Genomic DNA, 8,578 nt, shown 5'->3' with positions numbered 1-8,578 from the left:
TGCAAACAGTTTGTCAACATCTTTTTCTTGGTTTATGTTCCCACCCAGCTCTCTAATATCTGTTACAGCCTTCTCAAACCAAATGTCCAACGCTGACAAATCGTGTTCGACAGCTATAAGTGAATCGAGGGCGCTAGTCAGATGTTTTTCACGAACTCTAACTTGATTTTGAAGACGATCAAATAAATCTATCATCCGGGATATATAGTCATTGATTGCGTCAATCTGGTCACGTCCAAGGGCAGCGTTGTGCATGTTAACAAACAGTTGCATACTGTCTTCGCAATCACGAATTGCCCTCTGATGGCCTTGTACATCTGTGTGCACATTCTGTAAAAACGACCGTATAACCAGCAATAATGATGCATACCTGCTGTACTAACTATTAAGCTCTGTCTACACTATCAAACTAGTTTGACAAAAAAAATGTGTAATGTGCCCAAATATGTTAGTGATATGACATTATCGTGTCCATATATGGGCACATCACATGTTGTCGTCACATACAGTTTGATAGTGTAGAAAGAGCTTTAGGCAATTATCGAGCTAATAATCTACTATATTGACTAACCTTAACATCTTGTAGTTGAGTTTCTAGAAGTTTAGATTGTTGAGCCTGTGGCTGCATAGACCCAAGTGTGTGTTCAACATTTGACATCCAAGTCAGTAGTTCAACGGCGAGCGTGACTTCATCATGGTAGCTCTTTTCAAGAACCTTTAATATAAAAAAAAATGTTATGAAAGATAAATATTAGCCTATTCCGTATTTTTTTGTTTGGACATAAGCCCCTATACTTATCTAAATACACATAATGATTAAGAGAATGTACAACAATGCCGATTGCCTCGAGACGATCTTGAATATTGTTTAAAGTGCTATATAGGGCTTAATACGAATCCATTTACATCCGGCTCTCTGATTTCAATGTACCTGTGAATAAATTCGTATTATATACTTCAGAATATTAAACATATCATTAATAACAAAACTCCAATTAAAGAAACTAAGCATCAGACGATCACACAATGCTATGGTCAACTTACATCGTAATTACCACGAGTTACAGTGAGATGTTTTTCAACTGATGCTTTAAAGTCTATCAACCACGCCCATTGTCCTTTCATCGCAGTTAAGTATTTCTGGAGAGAGAAAAAAATCAGTCCGACGCGCGTATAAAACCACCAGCTATTTTTTGAATGAAACATATATGTTTGAGGTTTATTGCCTATGAAATTCACTTATATCCGAATTCTCAATGGATTATTGAATGCAATTAACATGACATCTGAAGAAATAAAATGACTATACCTTGATGCATTCTGAGCCTGGGTGATCTTGGCTGATCATTGTCTCTCCTCTTTGTATCACCTGGTTGAACTCGTCTCTATGTCTTTCTATTTCGCCAGCCAGACTCTAAGAAGATAATAAGACGTTATGATAAATATGATCAACTACCCTATATACTGAAGGTCTAGGTATATTAGTTGTTTTTGTTTGGTTTAAAGAACAAACAAAATACAAATTTAAATTGTTATTTTAATAACTAAGATGTCCTACCAAAATGTGATCTTCCATCTCTTTGATAGTAGGATGAGTATTTTCCCATTGTGCTTCTATATCACCAAGGCCATCAAGCCAAGACAACTCTCGAGTGGCATCTTGTGAGAACTCGAGCAAGACCTCGAGCAGATGAAGACGACGCAGCGCAGCGTCCAACAGTCTCTGGTACTCTGCTTCAATCTTCTGGAGCGTGGCATTGTACTTTCTCAGTTCCTCTCCAGAATATTTGGTACGATCTCTTTGGCACTGATCCAGGTTAGCTCTGTACTGCCGTATGTTCTCAAGTTCTAAAGATAGTTTATGATACAGATCTCTGATACTGGATACATCACTGCCATATGACATTTTGTTCACTGTTGACTATAGACATAAAAAAATAAAATAAATGGAAAACAGATAATGTGCAGTAAACAATAGTACTCTACTGTCATCACACAACTATACAAATCACGTGAAAAGTTTGAATTATGAACAACCAGTTTCTGCGATAATTGCTGTGAAAAGTTGTGGTACAAACTACAGCATTTTAGATAGAGGAATCAAGATAGTTTATTCATGTTCTGGTAAATTTAAATAAGATATATTATACACTTTAACCAATAGCATCAACAAAAACGTTTTCTATACATACCATCATCTTCTGTATCCAGGTCAGGCATTCTGTCATGAAGATATAAATCTCATCTCTGACGACAATTCTTTCCTCTCTTTTCTCTTCTTTTTTCTTTGATATACTCATTCCTTCACCGTGGGTCTTGATCATCGTGGAGTCTTTCTCTGATCTGCTTCTAATCTCAAATGTGCTGAGAATAGCGGAGCGTTTTTGAAGCTCTTCAATTCTATGATATACAATTATAAAAAGATTATTTTTAGAACAGAATTTTTTTGTTAAATCAAGATATAGGTTTGTACATTAAAATGTATTAAGTTGGGCTCACTCCTGGTACTGATTTCGGTCTTTCGGCTGATTTGGCTCAATTTCAATGTTGATTTAAGAATAAGAAAAGAAGCGAATCAAACTAACGTACTATCTTACATTATCATTTTTAATAAGGAAAGAATCTATTTACTAATTTTCATCCAGAAAATCTTGGTTATAAATTACCTTTCTTGAAGTCTCTCCCAACCTTGGTAGCCATCTTCGTGAAGCTGATGAACATTTGTATACAGTGTGTGTATATTCTTGTCACATGTCTACAAATTAGTATAAAAATAATACACATAATAAAACTAATTCCAATAGGTTCGCTGTGAGACAATGTAATCCACTAAATTTTCCACGTAAACCCCTTGAGAATTTAAGAGGAACACGATATTATTGGCAATATAATTTTAAAGTAAGTTCATTCAATTTTGTAAAAGTAACATTAAAATGATTACCTTTAAGTTAGTCTCTATAATGAATATCAATCTGTTCACTTCTGCGCTCTTCAGTTTAGAGGCTTTGCCGTCGACATCTTTGATCTGTGAGTCAATATTGTCCAAATCTCGAGTGACAGATTCGATTTGGTCACGAACTTTTTCTCCACGAACAACCAGATTCTCCGCTCTATTAACAATGTACAGAAGTTAATTGATATCCGTACTAAACAAAATATCACCCTTTCATCTCTATATCATACATTTTCATTTAATAAGTTAACATTTGTAATAGCTGTCTACAAACTGTGACGTTAATATTAAACAAACAAGGAACTAAACTATACTAAAAACGTGTTTTATCTCTCGAATTTAACCTGTAAAATACACCTAAAAGAAGCAGACAAGAAACTTTTGGTGCATGTATTACTGTGACGACATACCGGTACGATAACGGGGTGGTTTAATGATGAAAATTAGAAGAATACTATTACCTTGTTGGTCCTGAATGTACGGTACTTGTATGGCTATATTCGCTTATAGTATCCTCTCTATCGTCAATGTGTCCATGTCGCACCGTCTCTGTGACTACGACGGATGTATTGGTTGCGGCAACGGATGTATTGGTTGCGGCGGCAGAACTCGTCGTAGCCTCATGACTAGAAGGCTGAAGACAAATCAAGATAATAGAGTTACTTATTAAACTGACGTATCAATCAAAAAACTAAGCATTAAGTGCATTATTTGACCGGTGTTTTTAAATGAACTTCTATTTCTCTACAAATATCTTTATTTGCTGTTAGGCCTAAATGTGATACTAAAATGTTATTACTGTCAACTAAACATAGAAAAGCATAACAAATACATAACAATATTACAAAATAAGAAATATATTTAAGAATTTCTATCATATTATTTATTCTTTATTGACTAATTGTAATGTTTTATGATTTTGTAGAATTTCGAAAAACCGGAATGTAGTGTACTTTGAAATTAAGACATTCAAACCCTGTAAAAACATACTTGTCTGTGTGATTTTAATTCAAACATGAATTGAACTCGTCTCCATTATAAATGTGCAACGAACATGCATGTTGAAATACATGCGCGGTTCAAATGTCAATTATTATGAAATGTATTCCGAAATGTATTAGGAATCATATTAGTAATAATTAAGTAAATGATTAAATAATTCGAATGCCTCGGTCATTACTACTACAGTATTTAAATCCCGGCACACCTTCTTGTTTGACATAAATATTTCGAAGGTTATTGATTTCACTAAATGAATGAATAAATAAATAACCATACAATTAGGTATTAAATATGTCCAACCAGCCGAAAAAGTCAACTTAATACGACGGAATTCTGTTTCACACCTCCTCAACCAAATAACAATATAAGGCGCACGGTTCTGTTGATCTTTGTTCTATGATTTATACCGCTCAATTCTATCTATGAAAAGTCATATTTACACATTTACTTTTATTATCTTTTCACACTTTGTTGTACTTTCTGTTTAAAGGTTCCCCTTGACAGTATTTGGTTCACTTTGTTAGTCTTTTTTTCAATAGCGTTTTGTCGGTTATATATTTTTCGTATTGAAGAATAATATAATTTACAAACAATTTTCAGTAATATTATTAATATAATCTTGCATTAAATCCAAAGGCAAAATACTGAAAAAATGACAATGCTGTGGGTATCAGTGGCTGGATCTCAATGGAGATAGGCCTACAGTAATATTGCATTGTAACAAATTTGGAACCAGTGGGCATTTAAACTTAAAGAGGCGAGTGGAGGACAATATTCCACCAGCGATATTTTGATGTTATCTTTATTTTACTACAAAAAAGGCCTGTTTCTGTTTTTGTATATTTAGCTTTAATAAATTCAAGATTTGTAATATTTATTTAACCAGCAGTGCGTTTAACCTTGAAATATAACAAACATTAAACATACTGTTGATCTTTTGTATTGTTAAAACAGATATTGTGATTTTATCATACCTTTTCACAACTGAAGCTCGTGTTTGTCACAAACTTGGTTAAAATCGAAACTGAAGCCAATTGAATGGAGTAAATAACTCAGTGGGTTTTTCCAAAGACACGGGGTGTGACTTTTGACTATAGACACGAGATCAACAATAAAAACCACAGTTATCGTGAATTTTTTAGTAAATATACTATTCATACAAAAGTATTGAGTTAATTCAAGAACGTGTGAAACGTATACGAATGAATAGGTACGTATTTGGTAAAAGCATTTAGTGCCCCAGAAAAAAATTCCTTTGGTTCACGCAAATTGTGACTTTTTATTTAAAACGGTCGGATTGTTATGTTTTTCTTTCAGTGTTGTTGCTTGTATACCCCATTCCGACTTGGTTATAACTAAGCCTACATGGAATAAACTACACTTAACCGTACCTCAAAGTAATATTATATTAGTCATTACAATCGTTTTGACAATGATTAAATATAGGCCCAATAGTGTATTGTGTTGAATAAGTTACTTTAAGTTAGATAAACGAAACGCTGCATATGCAATGCAATGAATGGTATTGGATAAGGACACAGCAGCCGTGTCCCTTACATTATTCGTGAAAAAAACACATAAATGCTGCCTATACCATTATATAGTCAAAATATTCAGCACTTAAAATTTAAAAAAAATTAAAACTTAATTATATTCGATCATTTGGTAATTGGCCATAACATCAGAGTTTTGTTATCATTTTGTATCTCTGTCATATTTTAAAGAAACATAGATACACAACTGCAAACCTTCTGTTACTAAAACGAATGAATACTTTCCTTCTCAATAATTGCAGTAAACGGTTATATTATTCGTCTTTTTCTACCAATCGTAATATTTGTAATTAAAGCAGTTTTACCACACACATTAAAGGGATAGGTCAGTTCTTAATGTATACAATTTATTACCATCTATAGTAAGCATGAAGTAAGTAAGCATTCAAAAGAAAAAGAGAGGATGAGACTTACCGATACCTCCGATACATGTATCCGTTCAAGTGTTTGTGATTTGCTCTTTTTGGATTTCTTTTTATCTACAAGACAACGAAAATCACAAGATGTGTTTGTGTGAATACAAAACAGTTTACATAATTGTTGTAAAATATCTGATAATATACAAGAGGGGTCGCACATAATATACAAGAGGGGCCGCTGGTCATAATATAGGCCTACAAGAGGGGCCGCTGGACATAGATACGAGAGGGGCCGCTGGACATAAGATACTTGTAAGGGAACTAATTCTTATTAGGCTGCCATGTCCAATCAATTCGGTCTGGAGTAAGGAATTCCGGCAGTAGAGCCTACAGTAACCTCCTTGAGGATCAGTTACCAGTATTGTATAGCTAGACTATAGAGTAACTGTACCTAGTCGGATTTATTCATTAATCATTGTCTCCATTGCGTTTTTCTAGTGTTTACTTCTCCCTGCCTTGGAGTAACCCACGATATTATCAACAATATTTTACGAAGTTTAGAATATTATGACTTTAGGGTGCAATTGAACTACACAGGGTTCAGTGTTTCACAAAAGCATAAACTACAATGAGACTTAAACTGTTCAAACAGGACGCACTGAGCGCCTGGGAAAAGTCAAGGCCATGATTGATAACTTGAAAGCTGGGATTAGGCAAGAGTGATCGAACTCTTCCCTGATCTCAATCCTCCCCTGATTAGCCTGTAATGATAGCTACACCATCCCATACCTCTTTGTCATCTATTGTTCATACAATAGAGGAATTTAGTCCTTGCACTAATATTAACTAGCCCTTGCACTGATGAAGTGCTAGTGTTGCCTGAAAGCTCTGCTAATTTTTCTGCCTGTTTTACTTTATCGTTTTGATTTAGCTTTTTGCTTATTTTATTTGTATCTCCATTGAGATCCAGCCACTGATATCCATAGAATTGTCATTATTTTCAGTAATTTGCCCTTGGATTTATATAATTTACTTATAATTATAAATCTCACCGTCTACACTATCAAACTAGTTTGACAAAAAAAAGTGTGATGTGCCGAATGGTAGTGATATGCCGAAATATGGTAGTGATATGACATCCATATATGGACACATTTTTTTTCACATATAAGGCTTGATAGTGTAGACAAGGCTTAATATGCTTCAATTATATTAAGTCTATATTTAATGATGTTAATACTGAACCACCACATGAGTGCAGAAAACGTCATGTGAACTGTAAGTTCCGTGTGCACATTATTTCTATACAAACAAGTATTACAATGAGAGAAGGACTTTAACGTATAGTATAACAATGCAATGATTGTATTCTAATGATCTAACGCCGCATAGGGCATGCAATGTGAATATTGTAAATCCATATAAGCCTTGTCGGGTAAAAAACATATAAGAACTTAATATATCAAATGGTCTCCGAAATGATGGAAATCACTCAAAGAATTTATATATGTCGACATGGGTTATTAAATATACTGCTCATCAATATACAAATAATACAGGCCTTTTTTAAAAAATGAAACCACCAAATCCATTACCAAAATTGATCCAGGATTATCGTATCCTACATGCATCTGAGGCTTCTAAAACTCTAATCCACGTATAGGCCTATGTTGGGCCTATACTTATTATAAATGGTCTACAAAGTCAATTGGTGTTATAGGGCTACATTCGAATACATTTTGTTGACTATACTTTATACGATGCTGATTTATTTATTTTTTATTATGCAATTGTGTTAAATACAGATACTTTAGACCACCTACCTTTTGGAAGTCGAAATCCAAATTTCAGAGACTGTGTCTTCTTTTCTTTTGACGACATCCTAACTTGGACCTATATACTGTCCCTACAGTTACCTGTTGGTCAGTTGACAACACTCCTATGTCAGGCCCTTATCACAACGTATTACCCTTTTTATCAACCTTATTCCTCAGTGTTGAGTGCCCGAGTATTAGTGTTTAATTATCTATAGTGGATAGTCCGTCACGGATGGGATCCGACTTCACTTGTAGAAGTGGGTAGGGCTTTTTAGCATAAGAAAAACAATCGTCATGCTGTACACTTCAGTACAATGGGTTTTTTAAGTTAAAGGAATTTTGCCAGAGACACATTTTCTTTGGTTGTCCATGAACTAATCTTAGCTTTAAATGATCTGATTCACTTTGTGGTAAACGTTACAATGGAAGGTGTGATAATGGACAAGCATGCTTTCTGCTCAGAAGAAGACACCCACCATATAACCAGAAGAGTGAGATTAACTAACCGATCCCCGCATACCCACTTTAATTACTGTAATTACGGTGGCGTATCTAGGATTTTGAAATAGGGGGGTGGGGGGCTAAAAATTGCAAATATTCTCCTTGAATCCGCCTATGGTTGGGCCACAATATCTTTGGTTAGGAATCATTTTTACGTTTTAGAACCTAAAGCTCTGGCTACACTATCAAACTAGTTTGACAAAAAATTGTGATCTGCCCAAATATTGTACTGATATGCTTAAATATGGTAGTGATATGACATCATCATGTCCATATGGGATAGTTTGATAGTATAGACAGAGCTTTACATGACATTTCTAGTGTGACTTTTTTCTGACTAATTGAATGAATGAACCCAAAGCATCCTGATTATCACCTGAATTAAGAATTGTA

This window comes from Antedon bifida, chromosome 10 (assembly GCF_963402885.1).
Source record: "Antedon bifida chromosome 10, ecAntBifi1.1, whole genome shotgun sequence".
Lineage (NCBI taxonomy): Eukaryota > Metazoa > Echinodermata > Crinoidea > Comatulida > Antedonidae > Antedon > Antedon bifida.
Note: the sequence above shows the minus strand (reverse complement) of the source record.